At 46.8% G+C, this 16,526-nt stretch overlaps 1 protein-coding gene across 1 annotated transcript in view; it reads right to left on the minus strand.

The window, feature by feature from the left end:
* Positions 1 to 1,127: 1,127 nt before the first annotated feature.
* IFTAP (intraflagellar transport associated protein) overlaps positions 1,128 to 16,526 on the minus strand; it is a 224,812-nt gene continuing 209,413 nt past the window's right edge. Inside the window, exon 9 of the transcript XR_014978711.1 lies at positions 1,128 to 4,265. The gene's annotated coding sequence lies outside the window, so the exon portion shown is untranslated. The remainder of the gene's footprint in view (positions 4,266 to 16,526) is intronic.

Below are 16,526 nucleotides of genomic sequence, written 5' to 3' on the forward strand. Positions count from 1 at the left end.
TACATTGCTGTGCATTCGTCTTACCTTGTTGGGTGGCGGCTCTGGCAGAGTTGTCGGCATCCCCAACCCCCACGACACTCGTGCTCTATTGTGGACTGCACCAGCTCCTCCAGTTCGGTAAGGGCAGGTGCCCTGTTACTCCCACCTCCTGTCCGGCTGGCCTCCTTCTCCAGTTCCCCCATCTTCCTCTTTGTGACGATCCTCAGGTTGTACCAGCGCTTTTTAAGTACCTCAATGTCCCTGGGGGTCACTCCAACAGCATTGACCTGCGCCTGGATTCCAAGCCATATGGTCCGCTTCTCCGACTCTTGCACTTGCAGGGACTACCTCCCAAACAGCTTCTGGTGCTGCTTCACCACCTCCTCCACTAGTACCTGGAGTTCCTTGGGGCTAAATGTTTGCTTTCTCCTCCTTTCCCCTCCATCTCTCTGTGTCTCCTGGCTGGACATTGTGATTTTGAGCTGCACAATCAGGCACTGGCTCCCTGCCTCTGCTCTGCACTCCCAGCCTCTCCAGAGTCTGTTGATTGTTTGCACCTGCCTGGGTGTGGCCACTTCCTGGTTGGGTGGGGTTTGGTTGCACAGGATTGGCTGTTTCATCCAGTCATGTGATTTCGTTTTTCCGATTCGGTAAATACCGATTTGGTATTTACCGATTCGGTAAATACCACCTCGGATTTTACCGATTCGGTAAATACCACCGCGGTATTTACCGAATCGGTAAATTCCAATTCTTGTATACCGAATGTTACTGAATCGGTAATTATTACCGAATGATTACCTACATATAACTTTCCGATTCTTAAATACCGATTCGGTAAAGTTCGGTATTTAAGAATCGGTAAATTATATTTACCTACATATGGCCCTGAGTAATTGACCCACAGGATAATCTCTGCCCCATGACGAGAGAATTGATAAATTGTGGCCTGCTGTCAGGAGTGACCATAAATTGGGAGAAGTCGGTCATTCTGCCTCTGACGACTGGGACACCCCGCTTCACTCCAGACTGCCCGCTGTGAAGGACTGGGTTATTCTAAGACCCAGCGGTGCCAGGGGATAACACCTGAAACCTTCGTGGGTTACCTGTTCTGGCGAACAAAACACAGAGACACAGGACACTTCCAGCGACGTCAAAGATCGGTATTTATTTACTGCAGGGATACAGAAATCGCAAGAAGTACACAACGTGTAGATTCTCGGAGACTGCTTCGAATTGCAAAAGTGGATCGCTCCTTTTATACACGTTTTTGCCATTGCACAACATGGCAAACAAAGGTTACAACTCAGTTCCCACAATAAACTTCAAAAGAGTCGCGTTCATGTTTCAGGAGGCCGGAACATAATTACAGCAGCATTGCCGGTTCCCAACTGTAAAAACATATCATCCCCACAGTTAAACACATTCCATTCTGACTGTAAACACATTAAGAGAAGGGACAGAAACAGATGCAAAGAAAGAACAAGGATGCACGACAGATTGCAAAAGAGTGTTGGGAGTAATAACGGGAACTTGATTACAGGATCAAAGACCTCGTGCCCAATGCATGCACGACTGAAACAATAGACCAGCACGCTAAGATGAGCCTCGAGCGGGGCCATCTGCCTTCGCCGTGTCATTTCCCTATCATAAAAGTCACCCTCAAAGAAACACGTGTCCTTCGTGTAAGCTTGGGAATCCCAGGGTCACAGAGCGGACAAAGTCCGTTCGCTGGCTACTTGAGGGTAAGAGACAAGATGGATGCCGCATCTAAAATAGAACCCGAGGGTTCGGACGGACAAACCCTAAAATGAGACGAACCATACGTGGTTGCGTAGCGAAAACGCGTACACCCACTAAACTCGTCATTTGCGGTTCGTAGACACCAAACTCATCCATATTCGACAACACCCAAAAAGTGTCGTTCCGTCTCGCACGGAACCTCAGACGCTCCTTTTGCCCTCATGTAGGCAAGCACTAGTCAATATCAGAATCGATTTCGATATTCATCAGATCGTTCAGCTGTTGCTGGAACATCATTTTATCCATCAATGTCTCCTTGGTAACAGATGGCCGTCTTATACACGTTGTAGCACAAAGGCCACATAAGGCAGGACCACACTGTACACAAAGACAACACGTGAATAGAAACGTTACAACAACCCCTACAATCATCAGAATTTTCCAACCCCAAGTGGATATCAAGCCTCAAAACCATCCTACAAGTGTCCAATTACCTTTGTCCACGTGTATGGACTCGGAAATCTTGTGCAACTTCGAGATGGCTTGGTAAACAGTTGGTGCATTGTCAAGAATGAAAATGCAACAGCTCGAATGGATAACTTTACACACACCACCTCTATCTGCGAGAACAACGTCTAGAACCATACAGTTCTGCAACGTCATGAGTCTATCCGTCTGAAGTTCAGCTGTTAAATTACCAAGGGCACTCGCAGTTATGTTAGCAGTCGACTCAACTACACGGGTCAACTGTCTTAGGTTCCTACTATTAACCATAGGTCCCCAAAACGGCAAGAAACCCTTAAAGAAGTCTCCTGCTTCTTGACCGGCAGTGTCCTCTTTGCTAATAACGCCTCTCACAACTCTAGTCTTGTGATAATCTGAGGCAACTGTGAAAGTCGGTGGTAAAAGATTCGCAATATAACAGGTACCCGAGAAGTCACGGGGTAACCATGTATATGCACGTTCATAACATACGAAATAAGTGCCCTTAGCAGTCAGAAAAACAGGGGAAGAGAGCATCGGTAGGACATACGTGTCAGTACAAGCACTTGTGCTCTCGGATTTCGACCCAAACCCTTCAAGCAGAAATTACCGAGGTGGGGTACGATCCATATTGGGGACGAACTCTTGAGCTGTCTATCACCCACTGACGTACTATACTCAGCCTCACTCAGATCCTTATAGGCTTGCGCCTCTTCATCTGGAATAAGCGATGCATCAAAGACATCTCTATCTAGATCAGCAATCGCTATCGCCAAAGGCTTGTGGTACGGACCAGGACCAAAGCTTGCAGAGCGTGGCTCTCGACTGGGGTAGGAATCTAGTGCACTACGGAACATAGTTTGGAATGCTCGAGCTGACCCTTGGGAGCTATAAGGAAGAACCAGATACGGAATACCCCTATCCATGGTATGTGGCATTAACCCACACACCCAACAGTTGGTAGTATTCATCACCAACTGATGCTGATGTAGGAGTTGAACAAAGGAGTTATTCATGAATTCCGCACGTCTAACCTGTTCGTGTTGAGGCAGGGGATGAAAAGAATGTGGGGAAACAGTGGTAATGGAGCTTAGTTTAGGAGAAAGAGTAGATGAAACAGAAGGTAATAACGACTGTATTCCAAAATACACTCCACCCACCAATAGCATAGACACAGTCAGAAACAATAGGAACATCTGAAACAGAAAACATTTTGTCTGTACAATCTTATGCAATTTTGATCTTTGCGCCGACATCCTTTCTACTTCCAACAGAGAATGCCATCCTCTAAAACCGTCCGTGACGTACTTGACGCACTTCGTTCTGAGTAGCGATTATCAATTCCCAGGAGTTCCCAGGAGTCGACAAAAGTGACCGACCTATTGTCAGAAACCTGCTAAACAGAAAGGAGTACCCGCACGGCCCTACGGTTAACCCGGATGATAGGTTTTCTTAAACACTCTGCTTTAATACAAATCTCTTAGCAGTGAAAAGCACATAAAAAGAAACTCAAAAAGAAAGGATGTAATTGTTCATAATGTTCGTAGCACCAGAAAAAGAAAATATAAAACAAAATTTTATTAGTCCTTGCTACGTGGACGAAGAAAGTATCGATTTCTTCCAGGTTATGTCTGCTCTACAAACAATTGTTCAGCTGGTAAAACAGTGTTCGGTGGAGTGGACGACGATTCAGACCTTGAGTTCTCTACGACTGATGACTCCACAGGTGTGTCTGGCAACGACGAACTGTCTCCTACAGGTTGAGCATCACTAAACGGCACAAAGCATAAAGGGGTCTCAGTTTCCGTTGCCGCAATCCCAGTTCTCACCCAACCATCTGTTGGTGAGGGGATCGGTACTTTTTTCGTGTGGCCGGCGTGAACCCAGTTCTTTCTGCCTTCCAATCGAACTGCAGTCCTCGTTGTTAATAAGACTTGAAAGGGTCCCACAAATCTCGGCTCCAAGTTACGTTTTCGACCAAAATTTCGGGTAACGACCCAATCGCCTGGCCGGAGCTGATGTCCAGGACCCTCTGTCTGTGCCGGTAGAGCTTCAAAGACCTGTTGGTGAATTAACCTCAAATTAGTAGTCAGATCATGAAGATAATCAATTAGCATTGGATACTCAAGACTATCAAAGGCCTTAGGTCTCAGGACTCCCCAAATGTTCGCAGGGCGGCCGAACACAATCTCATCTGGGCTAAGCCCTACTCGAGAGTGTACAGTCGCTCTGGTTGACAGGAGAGACAGAGGCAAGGCATCAGGCCATGATAGACCAGTCGTAGCTTGTATCTTTGCAAGTTTCAGCTTCAGGGTACCATTGTACCCTTCAACTAAACCCGCTGCCTGAGGATGATTAGCGCTATGGAATTTCTGACAAATTCCAAGGCCCTTACATACACTCTGCATCACACTTCCTACGAACTCACTTCCATTATCTGACCACACGATCCGTGGCATTCCATACCGAGGAAAGTATTCCTTCAGTAGGACTTTCGCTGTGGACAGGGCAGTGTTATCCTTAAGGGGATAGGTCTCAATCCATCTGGAGAACGCACAAACCACAACCAAAACATATTTTAGATTATTGCATCTCTCCATATGGATGAAGTCCAGTTGGATAACCTCAAAGGGACAAACAGGGGGAGCAAAATGACCAGGTGGAGTGGGGGTGCCCTTGCCAGGATTATGCATCAGACACACCATGCAATTCTTAACCACTCTCTCAGCACATTTAGCAATACCATCATTCTTCCATACAGGGGACAAAAACTTGCATATCCCTTTCACACTAATGTGTGACAACCCATGAGCCATCGTCACGACAGCTAATACATACGCATCCGGTAACATCCACCTCTGATGTTCCGACAAGTCAACCCAACATCCATGCATATCCAACTTTCCCGTACTTTCTTTCCACTTGGTCTTTTCAGCTCCAGTGGCCTCGTTCTGAATTGCTTTCACACTCTCAACAGTGTCTTCACACATACCAGTTTCTGTCGACCATCTCGCTGAACTTGTCACATACATTCGGGTTGCAAGATTCTTAGCCGTTTCCTTAGCAATCTCGTCCGCAAATGCATTACCACGACCAACATCATCCGTCACTTTCCGATGTGCACTACATTTAACGATCGCCACCTGTTTAGGCAGTGTAAGTGCATCCAAAAGATCATTCACGAGCTGCCCGTGTTGGATCTTCGTGCCATGCGATGTCATAAATCCTCTTTCTCTCCACAATCGTCCAAAACTGTGCGCAACGCCGAATGCATACTGACTGTCGGTAAACACATTCACTCGCTTTCCTTTAGACAAAACACATGCTCTTGTCAATGCAATCAACTCTGCCGCTTGCGCTGAATTCTGATTCAATCTCGCGGTCTCCACAACCGTGCTCAACGTCACTACAGCATACGCAGTCGTCACATCGCCATTCGGCAATTTAAAACAGGAACCATCAACATACAAAGTACCATCGGGATCTGTCAATGGAGTGTTTTTCAGGTCCACACGACCCTTTGTTTCTTCCTCAGTTCGTAAATAACAATCATGTGGTGGTACATCATCTGATTCCATATTAGTCGGCAACAATGTCGCCGGATTCAATACATTACAACGCTTGATCTGTATATGACTTGCCAAAAGGGTCAACTCATACCCAGACAACCTTGCACTCGTCAGATGTTGAGTTTTTGTCCGATTCAGAAGAGTGTCAACTGCATGCGGAACCATCACTATGAGCATATTATCCATGACCAGACCTGCGGATTGTCGAATAGACGCCGCAGCTGCCGCCGTCGCCCTCAAGCAACTCGGCAACGCTCTAGCTACCGGGTCTAAGGTCGAGGAAAAATATGCATACGGACGCTGCTTGCCACCAAATTGTTGCGTTAAAACACTCAACGCACAACCTTCCCTCTCGTGAACGTATAACGTAAATGGCTTACTGTAATCAGGAGTACCTAACACAGGAGCCGAACACAACGCATCACGCAGTTCAGAAAAACTTTTCTGACATTCTTCCGTCCATGGCAAAGGAGTCGAAACATCCTTGCATGTGAGAGCTATCAATGGCTTCGCTAACAGTGAAAAATTTGGAATCCACTGTCTGCAGTATGACGTGATACCTAGAAAGGCACGCACATCTCTCGGAGTTGTTGGCACAGTCATTCGAGCAATTGCCGCAATTCTTTCGGGGGTCAACCTTCTTCCCGCCTTTGACAATAAGTGACCTAGGTAGGTTACTTCTTGACAACAATATTGCAGTTTAGAAGGTGACACTTTGTGATGTAAGTCACAAAGATGCTGTAACAGTGACACTGTAGCAGTCTTGCAAATCTGTTCAGTGTCTGCAGCTACCAACAGATCGTCAACGTACTGAATCAAGGCCGCACCAGTTGGCAGCACGAACGCATCAAGCTGACTCTTAAGAGCTTGGCTGTAGATCGATGGACTCTCACAGTAGCCCTGAGGTGCACGTTTGAACCTGAAGCTACGACCACCTAATGAGAAACCGAACAAATCTCTGCTTTCCTCAGCAATCGGAATGCTGAAGAACGCATTCTTCAGATCGATTACCGAGAACCATGATGCAGAGGCTGGAATCAGAGTCAGCAAAGCTGTAATGTCAGGTACCACGGGAAACTGTGGAACAACAATTTTATTTACCTCCCTTAAATCAATAACTAGTCGGTACACAGGAGGCTTGGAGGGATCAGTTCGCTTCAAAATAGGCAACACAGGACTATTACACACGTTACCTCGTGTTTCCTCAATGACATCTTTATCGATCAAATCGTAAATGATCGCTAATAGTGCTCGTTCACCATCAAGGGAGATACGATACTGAGGTATGCGCGGCAATCGCGCGTTGAATTTCAATTGAACAACATAAGGGGGTATATCCAGCAGGCCCACATCATTGGGACCTGTCGCCCACAAAGAAGCCGGAAGAGAACTCAATTCCGGTGGGAGCTTATCAATCGACAAATACATAGGAGAGATCACTCTCTGACCCAATGTAAGCTCCACTCCCGCGGGAGAGCAATACAAAGTCGCATGTAACCGTTTCAACAGATCCAAGCCCAAAAGATTCTCACCACAACCAGTAGTCAAAATCAACGGAGCTTCCAACTCAGAAGACCCAATTGTAAGGGGCAAAGGGCTAGAAACTGGATTGCTAACGGGGGCGTCAGAGAATCCAACGGAAACATTCGTTAAGCCAGACAAAGGTGCGCCAGGGAGTTTCGAATGCATGATAGAACTTTTCGCTGCACCAGTGTCCAACAGAAAAGGCTCGACTACGCCCAATGTGGCAACTGCGACATAAGGCCCTCTCTGATCAACCGGAACTGATACTTCTCCCTTCCTCTGTCTACGGCTGTCCTAGTAGATACCATCCGCATCAACATCATGCTCGACATAATAGTCATCCACATGATACTGTGCAGATCTACCAGACGAGAGATCGCGTCGATCGAAACAATTTTGCGAGTCTGAGGAAGTGGCAAGACGCTCGGTCTGATTCTGAGTAACACCGCGACCTCTACCACGTGAAGCTTGTTGAGGACCACTACGACCTCCCCGAGCCGAAACACCATTGTTCCTGTCACGTAAAACTGGACAATTAAACTTCAAATGGCCCTCACCCCGACAATACGCACATTGATTATACCCCAACACAAAGCGAGGTGCAGAAGAGTCATTACGCAACTGTGATCTAGAAAACTGCGATTGCGATCGATTTGGCTGTTTCGAGTCATTGTAATTCGAGCGCGGAGGATACGCTTGCTGCAATAAGACCTTAGTTTTAAGATCCTTCGTTTTCTTGTCTGCGCGTTCGCTTTCTTCCTTCTCTCTGTTTTCGTAGTACTGGGCCGTGGCTAATATCTGAGCAGTGGTAGAAACAGCCCACGAACTTTCAGAATTCTTCAGCTTGTTGCTGAGTTCAGGCAACAAATTCGATACGAATTTATCAACGAACAATCGCTGACCACCCTCAGAGCTCAAAACCTGACCACTATGATCAATAAATGCCTCCTCAAATCTCGTAAAGAAATCGGAGACACTCTCATCCCTCTTTTGTTTGCACGCAGACAACTTGTCCCAATTAACGTGTATTGCTGGCATAAGTGTCTTCATAAGGGTAATTATCCTCTGGGGCAAATCCGCAATAAGCTGTTCAGGTTTAGCCCCACCAACTTGCTGGGCGTCTGCCGCCGCAAGAGCAACCCAATCACCGCCTAACTCGACCACGTGATTCTCATGACGGATTTTCGCCCAAATCGGCTGAGGCACTACATTGCCAAACAACATGTCAATATCGGCAAGGTTCATAACGGTAGCATCCACTAGTTGGGACAACTCCTTATAATAACCTGCAGGATTTTTACGGGGATCGGGCAAGGTTTGCTTTACCTGCAAAACTTCCGATCGCTTCCAAGGAAGGTGTATCCAAACTCTCTGAAAGCGTGCTGGAATAGCGGGATTAGCATTAGGATCACCTGGCATCCATACTGGGGGAACTTCCCGCATAGGATACTGACCAGGTTTGGCCATCCACTCTTCAGTCTCGTCCTTAAACAATGCTCGAGGTTGCACTGTACATCGAAAAGATAACAGACGCTCTAGAGCACATCGAACATTATCACCTACGATCACACCAGTCGTAAATTGATTCTGGAGCTCAGAGACCTCGGGTGGTACATTATCAACCGCATCATTATCCCACTCTTCTCTCAAAGATTTACACATTTCCTCGAACATGAATCGCATTAAACTGGGAAAATGTCTCGAACACTATACGCGAAGTGTACTTCGCAGGACGGCGAATCCATTTACGCGCCATTTTTACCAACGACTCACGTTCCCTACCATCAGGAATCTGACTGCGCCTCTGAGCAACATCAGAAAGAGTCGATCCGAGTATTGGCCCAAAAAGCGGAGAATAGAGAGTAGCAACAGCGTTAAAGAGACGGCTACGAACAGAAGGAGAAGAAGAAGGAGGTACAGGAGCAACAACAGTAGGAGTAGAAACAGTAGTAGTAGACGGGGTAACAGGAACAGTGGTGACAATAGGCTGACGAGGGACTGGCAGAGGAGTAGTAGGAAGAAGAGCTGGTAAAGGAGGATGAACAATCTGCGGCACAAGAGGATTCGGGAGAGCAGGAGGAACGACGGGCTGACCAGCAGCCGCCAGAACAGCAGGTTGAGGAATAGGAAGAATCATAGGACCCACGGTATCTGGAGCGTAGGGAGGTGGTGATTTCAAGAGATAAGACAATAACGAATCTTCTATCACTTCCTCTCCCGTCTTATCAGAATTAGACGGTAACGCCGGATAACACTTATCCACCGCCATGTGATGAAGTCGAGCACTAACTTCCTGCTCCTTCTCATCTTTGTCTCGCTGATACTGTTCTGCATTTCGCATCACCGTAATAACACCTTCTCTCTTATTTTTCTTAATCTGTTTGATTTCTTTCTGCTTGGCCTCTTTGCGCCATAGCCGAAAGGAATCAAACATGGCTGGCCTAGCCTTCTTTTTAAACAGTTTAGCTTCAAGATTATCTAAGACAGCAGTTTCGAAACTACCATGCGATGGCCAACTAAGAACACCATCATTTTTAGTGTAACGAACCCAATATTCATTATATACGATAGGACCTACGCCATGGCGACTATAGAGCTCATAAATTGGAGTTCCAACCGGAGGTATCGGACATGAATCCTCCAGCCGGGAATCCGTGCTGCAACATTTAAGGAAACCAAACAAAGTACTACGGCCAGGCATCGTGCACACTAACCGAGTTTACAAACTTCGAGGGCTATCGAATTATGATGTCCTCGCACAAAAAATGCAAGACCCTCGGTTTTTGGCAATTGCAATCGTCAAATAAAACCCAACAACTAAGAACCAACAACTAAGAACCACAAATGCAATGGAACCATGCAAACAACAAAGTAACTCTGGGAGCGACCCACAAATACTTAACTGAAAGAGCAATGGCGTCACCAGGAAGGCCCGTCTATCGTCTCGCCGTACAAAGGACTACGCCAGGCGCCAAAACAGGTCGACAGTCAGGGCATCAGTCCGTCGCAGCCGTCTGGAAGCGGGAATCTTCGTGGGAAAAGACTTCGGGCCACTTATTTCGACAACTGGATTGATGAAGCGGGGTGCACCTTCCCTCGGAGGTTTCACACGAAGTTCCTCACGATCGTCGGGCTTTGGACCGGTACCGCTGATGTCGCCCCACGTTGGGCGCCAACTGAAGGACTGGGTTATTCTAAGACCCAGCGGTGCCAGGGGACAACACCTGAAACCTTCGTGGGTTACCTGTTCTGGCGTACAAAACACAGAGACACGGGACACTTCCAGCGACGTCAAAGATCGGTATTTATTTACTGCAGGGATACAGAAATCGCAAGAAGTACACAACGTGTAGGTTCTCGGAGACTGCTTCGAATTGCAAAAGTGGATCGCTCCTTTTATACACGTTTTTGCCATTGCACAACATGGCAAACAAAGGTTACAACTCAGTTCCCACAATAAACTTCAAAAGAGTCGCGTTCATGTTTCAGGAGGCCGGAACATAATTACAGCAGCATTGCCGGTTCCCAACTGTAAAAACATATCATCCCCACAGTTAAACACATTAAGAGAAGGGACAGAAACAGATGCAAAGAAAGAACAAGGATGCACGACAGATTGCAAAAGAGTGTTGGGAGTAATAACGGGAACTTGATTACAGGATCAAAGACCTCGTGCCCAATGCATGCACGACTGAAACAATAGACCAGCACGCTAAGATGAGCCTCGAGCGGGGCCATCTGCCTTCGCCGTGTCATTTCCCTATCATAAAAGTCACCCTCAAAGAAACACGTGTCCTTCGTGTAAGCTTGGGAATCCCAGGGTCACAGAGCGGACAAAGTCCGTTCGCTGGCTACTTGAGGGCAAGAGACAAGATGGATGCCGCATCTAAAATGGAACCCGAGGGTTCGGACGGACAAACCCTAAAATGAGACGAATCATACGTGGTTGCGTAGCGAAAACGCGTACACCCACTAAACTCGTCATTTGCGGTTCGTAGACACCAAACTCATCCATATTCGACAACACCCAAAAAGTGTCGTTCCGTCTCGCACGGAACCTCAGCTGGAGTGGGCGACCGGTCCGGTACGCTACCTGGGGGTATGGATCAGCATGGACATGCAAACATTGTGGATAGAGAACTATGGGCGGGCGCTGCGGTGGATAGAGGAAAGGGTCAGCCGCTGGAAACACTTGCCCCCGTCGTTGGCGGGTAGGATAGCTGTGGCCAAAATGGTCATCCTGCCCAAACTACTATACTTATTTGTTAACGTCCCACTCCCCCTGACTACGCGTTTCCTGAACCAGGTACGCTCGCTGATGATCGAACTGGCGTGGGGGGGAAAGCAGCCGAGGGTGGCCTGGGAGACCCTTACTCTTCCACAGAGACAGGGAGGTATGGCGGCACCAGATTTTACGCTGTATGCTTACTGCGCACAGGCGCAATTCTTGCACTATTGGGCGCATCCCACGCTATTTCAGCCGCATGTGGCGATAGAGGCGGATAAGGTGGCCCCGTTACCGCTCAACACTGCCCTATATGCGCCGCACAAGAGGAGGTGCAATGAAATTGACACGGTGCACGCACTTAAATGGGCCTGGGACGGGTTGCACCGCCGGGCCAAGTTGGACCTCCTCTACACTAAATCGGTACCTCTGCGCGGGATCCCCATGTGGCCCCCGCTGCAACACATGAAAACTGGAGAACGCGCGGCGTCGCGCGGCCTTCACACGGCGGGGGACATCTTTCCTGACGATATTTTCATCACGCTGGAGCAAATGTGCGATGCGGAGGCCCCGACGATGCTTGATACCCTGCTTTATTATCAGCTTCGGCATACATGTCAAAAACTATTTCCTACATTCCCGGCGCCGCCGCCGAGCTTGCTGGCCCTTGAGAATGTACTGAAGGTGGAATCGGGGCGCAAACTAATATCCCGCTTATATGGGCGCATGCAAAGTGATCATCCAATAGTGGTCCCAGCGGCGCGCTGTATGTGGATTGCTGAACTGGGTACTGAAATCGCTGACGATCACTGGGATATCTGCTGTAAAATGCTTGAGACCCTGTCCCCTAACTATCGACTCCGGCTGATACATTTCAAATACATACATATGACATATCGCACCCCTAGCCGGCTCCATCGTATTGGCTTGAGAGGCACGGACAACTGCTGGAGATGAGATGCACGCGAGCTGCTTTCTTGCATATGGCATGGGAATGTCCCATGCTGGCCTCCTTTTGGGACGAGGTAATGGAGCTGGTGTGTACAATCACTGGACTACAGATTCCATGCACTCCGCAGACTGCACTACTGGGGATCTTGCACATGGTGAAGCCTAAACACCGTAGGCTGCCGGCCATGCTCATTTTGTTTGCCAAAAGACAAGTTGCGATGTACTGGGGGGCTACTACATCACCCACCATTAGGGAATGGATTAAAACTGTCGTATACTGCCAGACGCAACTCACCTTATACTGGGAGCTCCTGCCGGCACGTTCGCGACCAAAGGACATATGGGAGCCATTCACACATTGGTTGGCTCACACAATGCTTCAAACACTGTAAAATAATGTTCTTCACTGCAGATGGCTGGGAGGGGACGGGCACCAAGTGGAACATGGGGCGCTGCAATTGATGCTTGGGGTACGGGAGATGTTCGGGGTGTGAGGGGGGCTAAGACGGAGGAAGCGTGTGACTATTACCGAGCACTGACGGGTAGGCACCTGTCGGTCCTATGGATAACATTGAGATGGTGGGGAACTGTGTCGTCAATAATATATCCTATGCAACCTGCAGTTAATTGTAGTTGTTTTGTTGTTGAAAATGCAAATAAAAAGAATTTTAAAAAAAAGTAACGGCATGGCCCTCCCCTTCGTCAAGCCCGATTATTCAGCTCACCATGGGCCTGCTGGATTTCCACCCTTATTTCTTTCCTCTGTGAGATTGAGGTTAGACATGCCTTTGCCTGGCCCTAGATGAGCTCTTTCTACTTTGCTTCATCTCCAATATTGTGTTGTCTTTTTTCCCGTATTGGTTTTGGGTTGTCGGACTGCCAGCTTCTTCATGGAGTCCGGTTACTCTTCCACCATCTGCAAGTCACTAGCCTCAAAGAATGCTCGTATTGTAGTCATATCAGGATTTTTCGGTCTTGAATTTCATCAACTAACCAAAAGAAAAAACCACAACACATGCGGCTTCCTGAAACACTAATTTTAATTGCAAATACGAAACTGAGATGTGTAGCCTGCAAACAGCCACTTTACTTGTGGTCTGTGGTCCTACTCAAGATTTTGACATGGCCAAACACTGAACACTCATGTAGCTGACATAACTTAAGATGACATCAAGCAAGGTACTGAATGAGTCTAATCATGCTGAGCCCTCTCTGGGAAGCCCAACAGTTTTCAAACCTGTGGCAAAGCCAGTGGTGACACCTGCTCTAGGTTGTCCTATCTGCCTACCTCTCAGGAGACCTAGCAGTACAGGACTTTGCTCCACGGTTTCCCCAGAACTCAAGCTCTCTGTATCACCCAAGTGAGTTCAAAGGTGTCACTGAAGTGTTTAAATAATAGCAAACTCCCACACAGATGCCCAAGATGGTGCTGAAAGGCAATGTGAGCTTACACTAGCTGATTTAAGAGGGAAATATCTAAACAAAAAATATATATACACTTTGATGCATTTCACTCCAGACGTTTTTTCACTCCAGTGGTTTTGACCAGCCCGATAAACAGAGCTCAATTCCTTTGGTCATAGCAAGGTCTGAAGGCCTAGTCTTGGATATTAAGCACACTTCCAACTTAACAGGTCATGTTTCTGGTCAAAACAAGGATGAATAGATCATAGGTTTCATAAGAAACTATGGAGAAGCTTCATAGTTCAATGTTTAGCGTGGGCCACTTGACGGAATCCTGGTTTATGCATCACACAACGACCTCCAGAGATGCCAGAGTTGAATGGGACAACTACTCAAAACCTGTGCAATAAGCCTTCCCATTGAATTTTGCTCTCTAAAAGATGCCTCTGTAGTCAGATTCAGGACAGATCCTAGCAGTTCATAGCTCCAAGCACAAATATTCATCTTCCTATGACTCTCAATAATATGAATTTACCATATCGTCATAAAATCACAGGTCATGAGAATGTACTTCAAGGAATTGACTGCCAAGATACTGCCTCAGCCTTTATTGTAACTAGCAGCGGTTGAAATGCTGATGGCAAAAAAGAAGGCCTAAAACCTTGGCTGTACTACCTCAGAGAGGAGCTGCTGGTTCACGGAATATGACTGCCACTACCAAGCCATGTCTTCCCTGGACCGGAAACAAGCTTCCTAGGACCGGTTTCTGGCATTTCAGCCGTGACAAATGCCAGAAACCGGTCCTAGGAAGCTTGTTTCCGGTCCAGGGAAGACATGGCTTGGCAGTTCAGGCTGGACTGTTCCCATGAGGCACAGGGTCAGACTGATTTGCATATGGCCATATCTGAACTGGGGTGGCAGAGTGGGCTAAAGAACGGTGATGGATTAAACCCAGATCAGTTGACTGGGGGTGAGTGCTTGCAATGTTCAACACTCCGTCCATCAGTGCCTTTGGTTTTTGCTATGTTATTCCATGTCCTGGGTACATAAATTAAAAAGCACTCATATCTTGATTTCTTTTTTTACACTTTTTAGTCTTAAGTCTGATGGTGTCCTAGCTGCAGGTGTTCCAAGATCCACCAGAGATGGCGAGCTTGTCAGGGATGCTGGTCTTTATAACGTAAATAGCATAACACACGTAAAACATGTGTAATGCTCATGCAGAAACGTTGTGCACAGTGAAAAACTGCTATCAGATTCTTTACAGAGATTGCAGAGAACTAAGGCACATAGGATACTATTGTCTATTGACTCAATGCTGGTTGAATTGTTGCATCTTACGGTGTAAATGCTATAAACTCTTTAACATCATTTTTCAACCTCATAGAATTATTGGAACATTTGTAGTGTTCAGCATTTTAACTGGCATTTGTTACTTACACGTAAATAAAGACCCATTATTTAAAGACTAATTAGAAAAATACTACATGCATTCATTGAGTCTGTGGAATGGGAGTGGTGTGTTAAAGAGGATCTGATTTGCAAACCTGACACACCTCCTGTGATGCTTGACTTAGCTATTGTTTGGAACATCAAATGTACAAAGAGTTGCATAGTTATGCAAAAGAGGTGGCCTGTGGCACTAGTGAAAAAAGGCAGTGCCACATATACTGTCCAGTAACCATGCAATGCCCAGCTTCCCAATAAAATGGCACTACAAGCATTGGCAGTTATCTTGTAGGTATCACACCACATTTTGCAGGCCTTATGCTTCTAAGCAAGGTCCTGTCTGTACAGCTTACTGAAGGTCGTCTTGCACTTTCTATGGTAAGGGTCAACCGTCACATTCCACCAGAGCATCATTTTATGAAGAAATACTGATATCAACCGAGCTCAGAACACCACCTGGTGGTCATGCAGACCAACCATGTATAATCTACGCAGATTCTTTGCAATGATCAATAAGATTAAATCTAAAGTCAGGGCCACTGATGTCTTTCTGAACATGCAGAAGGCATTTGACTTTCTAGAGTTTGGCCGCTGTGTCAGACCAATTTGCTGTTGTTTTATTCCCCTTGGGTTGGCACTGATGATGCAGAGGAGCGAAAGTGCTGCCGTTAAGCTGGAAGTGTAGAGCATTAAGTGACTTCTGCTGAACTTGTGAAAATGAAATCCTAATAGCAATACGCTCATATTGGTGGTATAGACGCAACTGTGTGTTTTTCTATAATCCTCAATACCTTTGCGGCCACAAACACAACATCAGCCTTTGACACAGCTTTTTAATGGACACTAGGTGTTTGATTTTGTATTATCAACACGAAAGGGGGCAAACTGTAGAATTTTTGAAAGGTTATAAGGCAAGCTATGCACCCCCTAAATTGTAGCACCTCTCCATCTGTGTGCGTGGTCACATGCCTAGAAACTGATTTTCAACGACCTCCTAAATATGGTCCATAGGAGGAAAGTGAAAAAAAAAAAAACCTTGAATGGAAACACAGCATGTGACACCACTCTTAGCTCCAGGGTTAACCCCAGGGATCACCGCCCAGTACAAGAATCCCTTACTGACACGAGGAGACCAACAACTGGTTCGGTCTCTAGCATCCCAAGCGGATGATAAGTAAACAATCCAATCCATTCTCGAC

Source organism: Triturus cristatus, chromosome 3_1 (genome assembly GCF_964204655.1).
Source record: "Triturus cristatus chromosome 3_1, aTriCri1.1, whole genome shotgun sequence".
NCBI lineage: Eukaryota > Metazoa > Chordata > Amphibia > Caudata > Salamandridae > Triturus > Triturus cristatus.